We start from the raw sequence: 17,951 nt of genomic DNA on the forward strand, positions 1-17,951 counted from the left end.
TTTATTCAAAACATATAATATGAAAAAAAATAATACTAGGAAAACTCATATTAATCATCAACAATAATGTTTACAGAATTAATACTTAGAGCGAAATAAAATACTGTTAAGTTCTCAAGAAATATAAAACAGTATTTGTGAATCTAATAAACGTTATTTGAAAGTTAACTTATGTCTGCTATTAATTGAATATATAAGTATAAAATAATTATAACTAGTTCTGTCTATAAATTAATAAACACAAATATAAAAAATTAACATAGTATTCTGTTTTAATTTTTGTAATTTAAAATCCACATAAAATCACATAACTAAGTTTTTATTATCATTCATGTTTTATAACAGCCTCACTATTTGCTGATATTTGTGATTCAACTTATATTATAACAACGTTTACTTTTATTTTATATGATAGCATTACATAAACATTATTTCGTTATATATTAAGAATATCTCGATAGCACTCAAATATATTTATTAATAATGTGAAATATAGTCTTAAATAACAACTATACTCGACAATTTAATAAAAAACTATCGCCTCGATGTTATTTACAATAAATCAAGAATAATTTTAAATCTAAATTTTATTTTTAAAAATTGTCCAACATAATAGCATTCTACGATATCTACACATTTTTGTAATCTAAAAATTTGCATATCCTCTCCAATATATTTTTTTTTATTAATTTTTATAAAAATAGTAGATTTTACTCTTTGCATATATTATATTCTACATAGCCATAGTTTCTAAAGCATTACAGAATATAAATTGTTCATTTCATCCCTAACTCTTAAGTAGTTTCTAACTTCTAACTTCTTATATGGAATCCGTGTGTTATTTAGAACTTGAAACGATACATTATGAATAAAATAGCTATCAAATATTTAAGTTTTTAAATGTACGAAATTATGTCTTCAGTTAGTTAAAGTTCAAAAACTGTGTTCCTATTTCAAAGTAATAAGAAATTATATTTTTACTCAGTGGGAATAAAATATAAAATTATATTTAATATTACTATATTTTATAAACTATTATATAACAATTAAAAAGATAAATATAAATACAAAAACTTAATTAAAGATTATGGTAATTATATCCAACATTAGGTAATATTTCACAGCAGAAAGAACATAAATTGGCAGATAATATATTTTATAAAACTACATAAAATATTATTTATTTATAATGCAATGTCAATCATTACTTCATCATAAAAAAAAAAAAATACATATAATTATATTATAGCAACCACCAGGTAGGTATCGATTGCACCTCGTCAACGAGAAGTAAGTCATTGTAATTCGTGTTAAATTTGAATTCAATGATAAATCATTGTAATCAATAACACTTAAATAATTATTCATAAACTAAAAGTTTAATTGCATCAGTGGCGTAAACATTATTTCTGAAAGGGGAGGATCGAAAAATAAAAGCTAAATGGGAGGGAGAAATTGAAAAATCCCCCAAAACTTTTTACTTTGGTAGTAAAATATAAGAACAAATGATGAACGATGAAATTTGAATGAATATAATTTGAATTGATTCAAAATTCACATCAAACACAATATGGTAGATTATTTACTCCAATATTCCATAAAGTCAAAATGTCTTTATCATAAAATGCTACATCATTAAATGTATAAATAAAATAAATTATAATTAAATTAACAAATCTAGTTTTCTATTTTTTTTTTTTTTTTGCTAGTTAGTCTAAAACTTCTGCTGTCATTAAATATTTCTATAAACTGGCATAAGTGTTAAGCCATTTAGCCGTTCCTGTGACAAATACATTTTCACACATTTTCAACAATCCCGTGAGTGTATTTTTTTTTAGATTTCAGATAAATAAATGGTAGGTACGTAGTACGTACTAGTGTACTACGTATACGCGGTGAACTAAACCCATAGCGATAATGATCTCATTAGTTATTTCTCATAATGTAATAACAACGATAATATCTGGTAACATTTTAAACACAGGCTCACAGTGGAAGCATAGCCCTTTTAGTCGAGCTTACATACATATTATTATATATAAAGTATTGTCTTTATAAATAACAAGATATGCTATAATTAAGTATAAACATAGTCGTTATTGAACATTTCGAATAAATAAACATTACTTTGCTACAAATAAAATTATAATGGTATTTAGTATTGAGAACATTTTCATAATTCAATAGCTCTATCATAATATCACAAAATATTGCATTTAAGTGCATACTGCATAATGCAAAAACAAAAAAATAATAAAAATCCAATGGCAAGATCTGACCCCCACGTCCCCCCTTGTATACGCCCCTGAATTGCATTAATGTATCAACTTAAAATATTAATTGAAAAATTGCGTTTATACATTTTTTAGATTTTTTAGCTACAGGTATAAACTACACATAAAACTACTGAACGATTTGTTTTTAAAATTTACGTAGATGTAATTGTTGAAGCTATTTAAATGGTTTAAATAAAAGAGACGGCAGTATGATAGTAACACATAAAATACAAATCATAAGTTTGAACAGTTATTCTATATTGAATGTGTGAATAATTCTTAACAAAATCAACATGAAAAATAAATAAAAATATTTATCTGTCTCTGAAGTCTGAACCGATGCTACAGAAAACTACATACGTATGTTTGGAAGTTGAGTGACTCTAGGGAATAAATATCAATAGAATTGTGTATTCATTGCCAAAAGGTTTCACAATTTCATCACAATAAATAGGATCTGACAATTTTATAAATTGTATTGTAAATAAAAAATACTATTCAAGGAGGTAATTTAAATAGGATCATGGGGAATATTATAATTTCATATAAACACAATGTCTGTTTACATGGCAATTGTATATAAATTTAAAATTAATACTATCTAATTGTATGATATCGATGTGTTATACTGCTACATAAAATACGTGTAGTTTATTTTTCACACGGATATAATATGTGCAACATAGTTTATGTTAATATGCTGTGTCCAGTTAAGGTATAGTGCTTTGTTTTTTTTATATATATGTTAAAAAAATGTAATCTATAAAAATATTTTTTTTTTTCATATACTAGTATTAAAACAATAACATTTATTTTTTTTACATCTGGGACTAACTACAAATTATGTTCAATAATATTATAGAGTAGACAGCTACACGTTGCACCGAATATTCATGTATGCATTTTGTATTAAACAATTAAAATAAATGTTTTTCTAAAATAAAAATAATAATGTTTTTAATAATATGTAAACATTTAACCTAAAAAATATTATTTTTCGTTATTCCCATAAGATTCCAAGTGTAACCATTAAAATTCATAAAATAACTGAAAGTTTTAAATGTATATTATCATATTATTATGTATAGTGTATACCTACTAAAAATATTAAATATATATTATGTATATTTACATATGCGTTATCAAATAAATTATTTGTCTAGGGCAACTAAAATAATTTAGAAAAGTGCATTAACATATTAGTGTATATTTTATTAAATAATGTAAAAAATAACATGATTATATTTTACGTAAGTTTATTATTTTTAAAAAATAATAATTTTTATTGCACATTTAATATTCTTAAGTTGAAGTTGTAGTCATTTATCAATATGTATTAAACACAATATAAATTATATAATGTTTGTTATGTATAATGTGTATTTTATTGCTAGGTACTTTATATTTCTATCTGAAATCCTTTTAAATTATATTTATGATATTTAAACATTTTTATAAAAAATATATTGTAATTATAAATATACCATACCATACAGAAATGGAATTAAAAAAATATCAATATTATTCGTAGAAGTTATGTTTAAGATTTATTTTTTAAAATTCAAAATATTACTAGGAAGAATAAATGATTTGCGTTTGTATAGTTTTAAATGGACTGTTTGACCCACTATATCTATTTATATTCTTATAAATACAAAATCCTAACCAGAACATGATTTTTTTATAAGCCATTAGGTAGCTCAATAATTAATAACGGAAGCATACTTTACCACGGTTATATTTAATATAGATGCATACAAAGTGATTCATAAAGCACGTCCACCTGCATAATTTTTTTCTTATATTAGATTTGTGTATATACTGATTTTTAGAATTTTAAAAGTACTCAAAATAACCATTACATTTTTGAATATTTAGAGTGTTTATGTTTTTTTTTCTATACATTTCGATAATTTTCGTTTGGCGTACCAACATCTATAACATTTTTTTTAAAGTTAACATTCTTAAAAAAAAAGTTGTAAAAATCATGAAATTGTGTAACTAATTTTGTACCTAGTTTAAATGTAGTTAAAACTTTACTTATTGGCTATTATAAATATTTTCATGATTTGGCTTATTTTTGATTAAATATAACAATATTTTTTTTGGCCGTCTAGTTCATATTTTAAATATGATATTATATGATTTAATATAATATTTATATATATAATTACATATTTAGATTTTTGAAAATCTTATACATTTTAAACTATAATTATTTATTGAACGATTACCATAACATCCTAGAATTACTAAAAATGACGATACTTTAATAATTGTTTAACTATTCATACTAAAAATATAATAATAAATTAAATATAACAGTTTAACACTTATAATTCTCGTAAAAATTTAATTTAAATGTAAATGAAATTATAATATATATGTTTGATCAGAAGATACCATATTCGGCGGTATGTCATATTCATAATATCTATATGTTTATACTAAAAATAAATCTAATTAGTATTACATTAGTTGAGTATCTATCATGAATTATATTTCAATTTTAACTTAAAACCATACCTGGAACAATTCCAAACATAATCATAAATGAAAGTACTACAGATATAAATTCACTTTGTTGTTAACCTTGTACTAAGTAAGTAATTTCATGTTTGTGCAATTAATTTGAACATGATTTCAATTGAATGTTAGACGCTAAAATGTTTTTGAAAATTGAATTTGGGTTATGCTAACTTGATTTTCTTCTAGATACAATAAAATTAAAATAAAACAAGTAACAACGAAATGCTTCAAAAAACATTTTTCTGCACATGAAAGTATTGTCTGTACTTCGGCTTTTGTTAACGTGAATATTTCTCTTTATTGTTATGCAATTATAATATATTGTGTTAATAAATAAGAAATCATTTTTCTTATGAAACATTTGAAGTTTTTTTTATAAATATAATCTAATTTATTTTATATGAACAAATTTACACCAAATATTCAAAGAGTATTTTATAATTGGTAAATGGTATACATATTTTTTTTAGAACTATAAACATTAGGTACCTTTACGATACTCATCTAATGTGTACTAATTATGTCTGGTTTTTATTATTTTAATGTTAATATTATGATACATACAAATTTTACTGAAGCACTAATTTCAAAATATTATTAATTATAATAAAATACAATTATCACTGGTAACCAGGATAAAGTTGATTTTGGAAAACTTTAAAGTGTTCGGTTCTCCTTACAGCCGGGTCATGTGAAAGACATCGAACACTACAGATACAGATTATGTCGGGGATATATACGTATATTTCATTTTTGATTATAACATACAGTTTTAATAGTTATGGATTATGATATAAAATATATGAATTATGTATTATATAATTTGATTAGTTTAATAATATATTTTTATCTGTGCTTACTTTGCTTAAAACAAAATACTTACATTAGTTACATAATAATGATAATATATTAAGTATTAACCTGACACTCGAAAAATCATCACCGTCATGGCGTCGTTGTATGTTATTTTTGTTGTTTTCTGGGTCACGGGCTTCAGGGCGAGGAATCATGGCAGATCTAGATGTTTTACTCTATTTCATAATTTTGTCGATGGAAACCGATATCGATGCTCCTGGTTGAGAAACTGATAAATCAAACAATCGACGACTAAATTTGGTGGCTTGATTGTATTACAATATGTAGTAGCATAAAAATAAGTTTAAAAAAAGGTAGGTTGTGTATAATAGTAAAAAAACAACAACAATTAATATGTTATGTGTTGTTAGAATTAAATTGAATTATTGCACACTGTGGTATAATGTTAATTATAGCATATACATAAATCAAAATACTGCTTATATCGGTGTCGTCATAATATTATAGGACAGATGGGAAAAATGGAAAGATTATACAATTTCCACTTTTAATGTGATAAGAGTAAATATGCATATAACAATATAGTTGAATATCTGAAACCTCGAGAGATCGGTTAAGAATGATTTCTAAACAGAAATTTTTGTTTTTGATTAGGTGAACCAATCGGACTTGGAAGTCCAATATTAAAATAGTAAGTACTAGGTATAATGGAATGTAAAAAATATTCGTATATCTAACACTCAGGTGTGTAAGATAGGTAAAAGCTATATTTGTCATTTAAGCAGTGTATTAAATACGATGGAGCTTATATTTCAGGAAATAAGATAAGTATATCAATATAAAACCATTTCAGGTGTTTAGAATAATGCAACAATAGAATAAAATACGCTTCACCTGAAAAAAAAAAAACTTGTACGAATGGTGATGGCGTCTTGAATATGTATGTATAGTGAACGTATATAGTGTACTGAATGGATTATTGTAAGGTATTGCGGCGTCAAACCAACGCACCGGAATATGGCGTTGAGTGCAACATCCGATTGAGTGAGCTGTATCACTGTTTTCGAGTCGTCTTTATATGCAGTTTTATGAAAATATTATTCCCACTGTGTTTTATTGCTCAATATTTGAATCGTTCGTGTATTCTCGTGTACTTATCTCGTGGCTCGAACATTCACATGGATTTGCCTCGTGACTTGTCATGAAACGAGTCGCGAGTGTTGTATATTTTTTTTTTAATGATTTTCACGAATGCGGTGTTTGTTATATGATTTTTTTATAGGATTATACTTCCCTTATTGATGTTACATTTTTATAATATTTCGAAAATGTTATTTCCAATGTTTATGCGCATATTGCTCAAGCGTTGATCGTATAATGTAAGTTGTTTGTATATACGTTTTAGTGATGTCTTGCGTGTATTGGTTATGTTGGATGCACGGCTTATACATAACTCGTATGTCGAATATATTATTATGTTATTAAGTTTGCAAGTTTATGTATATTATGTTATGAACAATTTGTTTCGTATATATTGGCTAAGGTAAATTTCACATGCGGTATATGAAATAGGTATTTTTGTGATTAATTATTTTCCAATTATATTCTAATTATATAATATCTGTATTGCGTAATATTTCTTTGTGTTGAAGTTCTTACATCCGTCGGATTTATGTGATGATGATGTTCTAGGAAAACAATGTATAATAATAATATATATATTATATAATAATTATCTTAATAGACCTATATTTTTAATGATTGTTAATAAACAGTATTTCAGTATAGAATTTTTTTATTTATAAATTCCGAGGTATACGTTCTGCGTCTATTTTGTTTTGACGGAATACGATCCGGTATATATGATTTGAGAGCTTACGGTTCGTGTACATATGGCTTAAATATATTATACATTCCAAAATCTTACGATCTATGGCGTGATTTCCTGAGATTTTACGTGCGTCCATTTCCCCAGTAATTTAATGGACGGTATAAATTTGGTATCCGAATCCAGCGTTACAATAGTGACATCTATTATGTCAGAAGTTTGAATTCAAAGTTTCATGAATACAAACTAATATAATATATTTTCAAGAGTTCAATAAAGGCAATATAATATTTTATATTTCTAACTTAATAAATTATAGGCAACTAGATTTTTATAGCATAAAAAGTACTGACATTTGTGCTATAAATGCATATAATATTACCCGAAAATCTGAAAATACGCACTGAAATATATATATATATATATTAAAAAATATAAAAAATGATTTACTTAAAATAGTTTTTTTTAACCTTCTATTAAAAAACTAATAATTATAATAAAATAATTAATAATATTGATAAAATAGAATTTGTATTTTTTATTTTTATTAGAAAATACTTATTCTGTGACCTAGGGCACAATAAGAATATGTGTTAAAAGAAAAATAACATGAAACATAAAAGGGAAGAAGCCATCTAGTGATAGCATTACCTCTTGTTTGTACATAGATATATATAGGTGTATAAATATTTTTTCCTGCAGTTGTTGTTAGTTATTGTCATTAATCATTAGGTAAGTCTCTATAAAAGTTTCTTTTCATACGTCGTGAAGAGATTTTTAGGGATTGTGCAAGTGACTAAATCAAATATAAAGGGGTTGGGTAAGAAGAAAATCTGTTAAAAATCATTTTTAATCAGTTTAAGCTTCTTTATGAATAGTTTTGATTTTTAGATCTGAGTCTAAAGAAAAAGTGGAAATGCAAGATTGGTGATTGAGCGATTTTATTTTGAAATATTTTAATTTTGTTTTAAAGTAGATTTTTTGGTATTACATAAGAGTTGGAGACTATATGTTTGCATCGGTTTAACTAAAGATTTTTAGATGAGTAGTTTGGTGTTTAATTTAATTGTTTGATATGCTTTTTGGAATATATTAATATTTTAAGCAACTGGAATCATGCAACAAAGGCGATTTTTTTTCCTATATGTAGTGGCTAAGTGAGACACTGGTCAGACGTTAATACTAGATACCTAACTAAATGGCAATATAGGATAGAAATTTTAACTAATAAAACCTCTAGACAGGGAGACTACGGCCGTATAGAGTTAGGTTGATCAACGACATAAATATAATATAGGATTAGAGAAAGAATACCAACCTATGAGACTCCAGCATTAATATTTGTAATACTTAAAAATGGAGAACCTAACTTCGCTTGAAAGTGACGTTTGGCGAGGTATGATTGAATCTGCAAATAATATGTAAGTGGAAGAAAAAGTTATAATTTATACAGTAGCCCCTCATTCCAGACTATGTTGAACGCTTGTGACATGTCAAGGAACACGCAGGAACGATGTTTTTTTCTTGAAAAGAAAAAAAGATATCAACTAATCCACACATCTGGTGTGCTGTAGAGTGAAAGACGCGAAAACCATTTGAGTGTCTGGTAGTATATTATTGGAGAAAATGTATGGAAAGATTTTTTTTAGTATTAGTCTTTTATAAATATTTACAAAGAAGGGTAAGAGGCTTACAGGTCGGTAAGAGTAAGGTTAGTCAAGAAATTTTAAATTAAAAACGTAATGAATTTAAATTAATCAATTAACTTTAACGTTTATTGATTATTATGGGCTTATGGCTAAAATAAAAAAGATTATAACTATATTTTTTTTTTTATCTATTTAGGCATTTTGCTTTCTACTATTTTAATTTTAATTACAAAATAAAAATATAAAATAATTCATATTCAATACATATTAGTAAAAAAAAAAAAAAAAAAAAAAATAGTACCAAAAACTAGGTAATATCAATTGTAATTATTAAAATCTAAAATAATATTTTATAGTATGCATTATACAATATAACAAAAATACTATTTTTATTTTTTATCTTTATATTTGTACCTTACTTTGATATTTTTACTGACATTCTATAATCATTAACACATGTTATGAAATCTAAATAAATATTGTAACTAATCAAATTTTAATAATTTATACACATTGGAAAAAGTTGTAAATAGCAGTGATATCCCTAAACAATACGAAAATCGGTCATTATATGAGTAGATTTAGCTTCAACTGACAGCAAATAAATATCTATATTTTTGATCAATGAAATGGCCTATATCTAATTCATACATATTAAGATTTCAGGAGTTTCATTCAAACATAGGAACAGAAAATATTATAGTTAAATTTATTTAAAGTAATTATATAAATAGAAAATGCTGATACCATAATTGTATAAAATTAGCAATAATTATGTGTATAAATTGACACCCAAGAGCAAACTTAATTATTTTTCTTACATAAAATGTCATATCGTAAAAATGTTATATGGCTCATCCATCATACTGTTATAAATATATTTATTCATGAACATCAAAGTTAAAAACTAAAACTTTATTTTTAGAAATCTTGTATGCTAATCCTTTTTTAAATGTAGCGTTATCAGCGTAAACGCTCCACTGTGATAACGTGAACTGAGGTTTCTAAAAAAAAAAAAAATAACGCTGTATTGGCTGAATCTTATGGTTTTTAAGTGGTAATACTACAATATTTACAATAATTATTAAATACTGTGAAAAATTACATATACTGGATGTTAGGATTCAGTCGTACACAAATGTCAGGTTAAATAAACATCAATAAACTTTTATTTTATCAAAGTAATCAAAATCACTTGAATGACTGTATCGTATTAAATAAGAATTATTTACGTACATTTCAAAAATTATTTTTAATCAAAAATTACGAATGACGTTATTATGGTAGAGTGTTTAAGTAGTTAAGTTTCTAAAGTTTAATTCAGATGTACTATATAATAATATTTCTTCTCCCAGAAATGTTCCACCCTGATTATAATTTCTTTTTTAAAAGGCTCATTTTCAATAATTTGTATTGATGTAACTACATATATTACAGTGTATATAATGCAACTAATAATTAATCTTATTTATTGTAAAATTAGCTAAAACTTTCTCCAACATACCCACCATTATTGTCATTATGTGTAAAAAACACACAACTATCATCGTACTCGTATATCTCTTCTCGATATATACAGTTTTGATTTAATATTTCCTTTAACAGACTTGTATTTTCTTTTTTAACTGTATTACCAATGTCAACCAAAATAAGATTCTTTTGAAAAAATCTACATACCAACAAACGTATTTAAATTAACTGTCCCCGATATAACTACCGATATAACGTTAAACAGAAACAGGAATGTACAAACTAATTTTAAAGTAAAAAATAATTAAAATAGAAAAATAAAATAGTAATATATCAATGTCATTTCTAAACTAATAAACATTGTCTACAAATGGAGAGATATTATTAGATGAATATAATCAAACTAAGTATATTAGTATTAATTTACAGACTTACAATTTATATATATTTTAGTGTTATCATTAAGGTTGACATGATAATTTATACTTGTGTCCTAAAAAATAAATAACGAGAAAGATTTAATGAAAAACTACACAATTTTCGTGTGATAGTGTGTAATAAACTGCATAGTAGGTACAGGGTTTATAGGTAAGTAGGTATCTTGTTTGTTATTTGAACTGTAAGTGCAAATACTGATTCTTACTAAAAGACAGATTTTGTTTATTAGAGGTTGAAATGATTTAGATTTATTTGCTTTTTCTTAAACCAACATATGATTAAATTTATTATGATAGTAATAATTTTATATAAAGTCAATGTAGAATATTATTATTAATTAATTTAATTTGACATTTTTTATTATTATTATATTAAGATTTCTTAGATTTTGTAAACCATGCTTCAATGATTAAACCATTACCTATCTATAAATATTTTTGTCGTTAATTACTAATATTTTTGTACTATAACAACGATGCAACTATGTCATTCATATTTTGATTTTAATTTTAAATACACGGATTTTATTGTGTTACTTAAATTATAAAAATCTTTTTCCAAAATCATTAATAAAATATATATTTTTTTACATAATTATTTTACTAATTCATTATTTAATTAATTCATATGAGTTTTTTTTTGTGTATGTAAAGATGGATGAAAAATGCGCTATCTAAAATAAATTTAAGAAAGCAAGTATAATGCCAAAAATGGTATTTCTTTCAGTTTATCCTGTCAAATACAAATGATAAAAAAAGTTTCAAAACGGAAATATTCTAAACCATCCAACTGTGTAATTGCATTTCTGATTTTCATAGATTTCAAATAAACGTTTTTTCTCATCTAATAATTAAAATTGTACCTTATTTCCACTCAAAGGAATATAATGAAAATTGTTAATTATTTTTATTAAAACTACAAAATGTATTTATTATAAGGTACATCGAATTTATACAATAATTAATATTAGAATTTAAATAAATTATTATAATAATACTTAAAAACACATGATTAAGATAAACTATTGAAAAATCCGAAAATTACGAATTCCCTAATCTGAAAATTTTAACTGCCCTAAAAATGTCAATTTTGAAGATATCAAAAAATTGTACACCTCAAAATTGTTCAAAAAAAAAATAAATTAATCTAAATCCAGTCTTAATAACAGTGGTTCATATTTAATAAATATTTATTTTACAACACATTGCGTGGACAAAAATATTTAAAACTTAGAATTTATCGAAAATATTTGTACTTATATAGTTATATGTCATAATATAGCAGTAAAAAGCTCGAATTAAATTCAAGGTCAAGCGTTTGTAATACTGTATGTCACCTTTAAAATTGAACATACAGTGGACAGAGATTAGTGTTAAATTATTATTTATAAAATGTCAGTACCACATCATATAAATTAAAATCATTTATATTTCACTTAACTATAAATAATATAACAATCAAAAAATAAATATATTTTTCATGTCTTATATTAGGTTATAAGTGAACCCAAAACAAATTTTGTATCAAAAAAAAATGTTTTATTATTCATCTTATTTCAAATTGTTTAAATAATATGTAAATTTTTGTTTTGGTGATTAAATTATTTAAAATTGTTTAGTTTTTGATTTTAAATAGAATAAAACTCGGTATGTTAAATAGATTTTGATACTAAACATATTTTTTATTCATAATTTTGTATTTCATTATTTCTTGATTTATTCTAATTTTTATTATTTATTTATATTTTCTCTATGTTCACAAAAATACACTATCTTACTACATTTTTAAATTATTTAGGATTAGGATATTATGAATTTATGATTAAATATTAATACGAAAAATATTATTTGTTAATTAAAGATGTATCGCAATCACATTTATTTCTAGTATATTTTTTTATTTATTATATGTTCGCCCTAGTTTGGTATTTTGTTTTTATACATTTGTTAGTTTAATTAAAAAAAATAAGTGTTAACAATTTAAAAAGTTAAATAGTTGTTTTTTCATTGTTTGTGTAGTAACGTGCTAATAAAAAAAATGTTGGTCACATTTTAAGGACATTATTGCGCTAGAGCGATATTTTTTGATAACTTAAGTCTTTTTAATCCAGGCTACAACCATAAGTATAGAGAAATTGCAAAGTTGAAAAAAATTATTGATTCAAATGTCAGTGTAATTTAAGTTAGTTGAGAACGTACTAAAAATTTACTTTTAAAGTAGATATAAGAAAAAATAAATAAATTTTAATATACTAGTTCTACATTTAATTTTATTATGGTTTCGAAACTATAAAATAGTTCAATACATAATATTAATGACAAATTTTTATTTTTATTATTTTTTTTTTTTTTTCTAAAAAAGATCATATTATATGTTTTTTATATGTTGTCAAGCCAAAAACTGTAATTGTGTAATTATTTAATTGGCTTGTACTTAAACGTTATTTTTTCTGTAGCTTTAGCTATTTCGACCACTCAAAATATAAGTATTCGTTAAAAAAAAACACAATACAAACATGGTATATACCAAAAACATAATACAAGTCTATTGTATAATTTTTGAATAATAACAGTTGTTATGTGATATAATATAAATTAATAAATGAAGATGTTCACCAGTGTAAGGCAAGTGTTCCCGACATCCAAAGTTAGTATTAGGAGAATTCCCACAGATAACTATTACGTACATATAATGTATAAATAGTAATCTATCTACAATATTATTATATATCAAGAATGCAAATTTAGTTACTATACTGCTTGAATACAGCGATAATATTATATAAATGTATGAAATCGATTTTATTAGAACTATTTATTATTTTAATATTATTAATGATATAACTACTAGGACCATTTGCTGACTTTAATATTTATTTAATATTTAATAATTTATTTTTAATATAATATATATTTTTAACAATATTGTATAAGATTTTAATAATTTTGTCTTTGACATTGTATTCCAATACTATCATTTCGAAAAACTATTGTATAAATTTAGACATGTTTTTGAATTATATATGTGCTCTAAAATTGCAGAAAATTTACTGTTTACTTTATTAGTTTTGTATTGATTCGTAGGCTATTATAAAACTTAATTTGAGAATTCACGTGTTGTAATAACCTTTAAATTTAAATGCAATTCAACTTATAGAATCAAATAATATCTTAAACTTACAGTCAAAAAACTTTTTTTTAAAACAAAATCAAACCAATTTATAAATCAAATAAAATATAGTAAAACTGATTGTTCATTTTATATTTAAATATAATAATAATGACAGTATTTAAGAACTGTCAAAGATAAAAATAAGTAGGCAACAGAATAGCTAAAAACGAGTAAGTCGATATGATTTTATAAATATCACTATTATAACAATTAAATGAGTACACTGAGTAAACATAAGTTACTATGTATTTATAACAAAATACAATAGTACACAGTGTAAAACATTGTCTCATTGCAAAATTATAAATATTAGTATATAGTACCTAATAATAAAAGAAATGATAATATTCGGTCCGTAAATTTAAACTACGAATGAATAAATAAACATAATACAAATCATAATATTGATTGTCATTGCATATTGTATAAGTAGAAAAATATAAGTATAATACTATATTACACAAAAACAACAACATGTTTATCGCATGTTTTTAATAATTTTATTTGCGGGACTGAAATCGTATGCTAGTTAAAATTAAATGATAATAACTACGATCATTGAATTACGTACTCCGTTGATCAAAACAACGATAATAATCAAAACTACGTAAATACAAATCAAAAATAATATTGATTTAGTGAATCTAATCCAAGTAATTGAAATGTTACGTGATAGTAACTACACAACTTTGTCTATCACTGGTATACACCATAATCAGTATTAGATTAATACCAAACGCAGGAAAACGAGAGAGTTTTGATGTTAATGATATTAGACTAGACACTTATAGTTATACTGAATGCCTATACAATTTAACGTATATTGAAATAACATGTTAATATAATACGTTTTACTTTACCGATAAACTATTAGCAACACACGGATCAAACAATGAAACGAAACTGCTTCGGTATAGGTACGTATATGGTGCAGGCCACATGGCTGTTATTCTATACATTTTGTAAAATAATCAAAAATGGTTATACCTATTATGAAGGGTGGGACTCTATGATAGTACAGAATAAATATAGATGGCGCATGCATCTACAGTATAATACATATTTTTTAATATATCTAAGGCTTCAAACACACGGTTTATTCGTATATATTACACACTATAATGATAAAATATACTCTTAATATGACTCACGCTATTACAGAATTAACAAAAAATAGTAATTTATATTAAAATATTTAGACAAATATCAAATTAATAATATAATATTATTTATATACGTAACTAAATAAATATTTAAAAAAAAAAAAGTTTTTGAATGCATAAGTATATTAATACAAGTTTATAAATATTATACAAAGCAAATAATAAAATGGAAAATTAATAATTATTTTTTCGTTACACATAATATTATTTTATATTAGAAAAAAAAATTTTCACATAATAATATGATACTTCAACGAAAAAAATATCTGATCAGTTATTTGAAGTTGATTTGCCGTTTATTTTTTGTATTTATTTTTTAATACTTGGTTAAAATTCAATACAACTAAGACAAAATAATGACTTACATAAGGAATATTAGATTTTACATAGTTATAAAACCGTATAAAGCTATGTAAGATTTTATTTTTACTGACTAATAATAATATTACATTATTGTAATATAGGTAGTTTAACAAAAATATATATTATATTTAATTATTAAAAATTTTTTTAACGAAAAATTGTATTGATTTTTAAATAAATATAAAATAATTTACCTACATATATTCACAATGTGAATGATATTTTCAAAAACGAATTATGCGTAATAATTCTGTTTTTTCACTAATTTTTTATTTTTATTTTTCTTATTTATTTTGAAAACTATTATTCATTTTTTTACTTTTGATCTAAAATTCACTTTCAAAGCTGAATAATGAAAAAATTTTACCAAACGAAAAGGTGATAATAGACAAAAACAAAAAAAAAACATATTTTGGTACATTGATGTAAAATCGGTATCATCCAATGTTCCGCTCAGAAATAAAAACAAAATACAAAAGAGATCGGACTTTAAATTTATTTTAAAAACATGTAAATTAAAATATATATAATATTTAAGTATATATGTAAATGTGGTTTTTGATTTATATTTGAAATTTTTATCGACGCTAAAAACCATTTTTTTGAATTGCTTTGTTAACTAAAATCTATATTGTAGTTTTTTTTTATTGAAGATGTCATTAATATGCACAATAGTATGTATGTTTTATATATTATATTTTTGTTGATTTTAGAGTGTATGTTACCCTCAATATACATATGTATGTATCTGTCCATTTTTATTATTTATCATTTTCTATTTAGACAGACAAATATGCGTACACTCAACACCAAATAATTTATTATGCAAAAAATATGTATATTTAATAATAATTATATATACACAAAATTCAACAAAAAGAACAATAAAGTAAAATTTAAAAATAATTTACATAATTGTATAAATTCTATCTATATATATTTTAATTTTCACTCAATAATAACTAATATAAAATGCAATACATGCTTCAGCCAATTTGATATTAAACTGTTTATAATCAATAACCATGCACCAATAAAAAACAGCTGTTGATGCATGTTTATGTAGGTATTGCTACATATATCATTATTATAATATTATAAAAGCAATATTGCTTGTATGGATGATAGGTATATATAGTTTGACTAAATAATTTATTATTTATGATCTAGTAACAACAACATTATAGCTTTTGATTATTTTATTTTGTATATGATTTTTTTTTACTATTGACTTCAATTTGATTATTGTAAAATTAAAACTAATTTAAGTTAAAATAATTAACTATTTTATAATATTAAAATATATTATACATTAAAATATTCTCTTCAATTACTGTAATTATTATTGTTTTAACTAATTGAAAAAAAACCAAATGATTAGTATTTGATAATTATTATTAGTAATAACTTATTTTTAACCTTTAAAATACAAAATAAAAATTAATAGAAACATTAAAAAATATTTTGAGTAAAAAAAAATCAATTTTTATATAATATATACTTCAGAATTATTAGAAAAAATAATAGAATATTGGCTTCTGCAAGAGCGATGATGCGTAATGGTTTATAAAGATATATGTGTGTGTGTGTGTGTGTGTGTGTGTTTTTTTTTTAATTTACTTTGTGTTTGAAGAAAACTTTATAGTTGAAAATATGCTCGATCTTTCATTTTGAAGGATTTTCTAGGAATTAGAAATTATTCAGTGCTTTTTATAGAATACAGGAAAAAATATATGAAATGAGAGTATTCACACAATATTAGTTTCTTATAAAAATTTTATTGCAATTAAAAAGTTGTAGTTTAAATATTAATAATATTTTAGATACTTAAAATATTTATCTATTTTAGACATGATGATGTTTTAAATGTTTTTGAGCTGTTTATAGATATTTAAAATAGTAAATTATTTTTCAAATTTCGCAGTTATTTAAATTATTATTTAAGTGAATGTAACTAATCATGATAACATTTTTGAAATATTTACATCAATTATAAGCGATTTATATAATGAACCTGTTCAAATTGTTCTACAGTATTTTATTATAAATTAATAAAATAAAAACAATAAAAAATTTTCAAATGTGTATGAAATAATTTATAGTTAATTATTGTTGTATTTTTAATGCAACTGTTTAAAGACAAATATTAGTTAAACCTATCTTAATTATATTAATAGACATACAAGTATGTTATATTAAATGTACCTAATAATAATATAGATAGACTGACAGACCATTTCTACTTTGA

The 17,951-nt window shown here is 23.2% G+C and overlaps 1 protein-coding gene across 4 annotated transcripts in view; it reads right to left on the reverse strand.

Annotated features, from left to right (window-relative positions):
• Positions 1–17,951, reverse strand: part of LOC113557726 (limbic system-associated membrane protein-like) — a 182,053-nt gene that overhangs the window by 100,329 nt on the left and 63,773 nt on the right. The window lies entirely within an intron of this gene.

Source organism: Rhopalosiphum maidis, chromosome 1 (assembly GCF_003676215.2).
Source record: "Rhopalosiphum maidis isolate BTI-1 chromosome 1, ASM367621v3, whole genome shotgun sequence".
NCBI classification, from domain to species: domain Eukaryota; kingdom Metazoa; phylum Arthropoda; class Insecta; order Hemiptera; family Aphididae; genus Rhopalosiphum; species Rhopalosiphum maidis.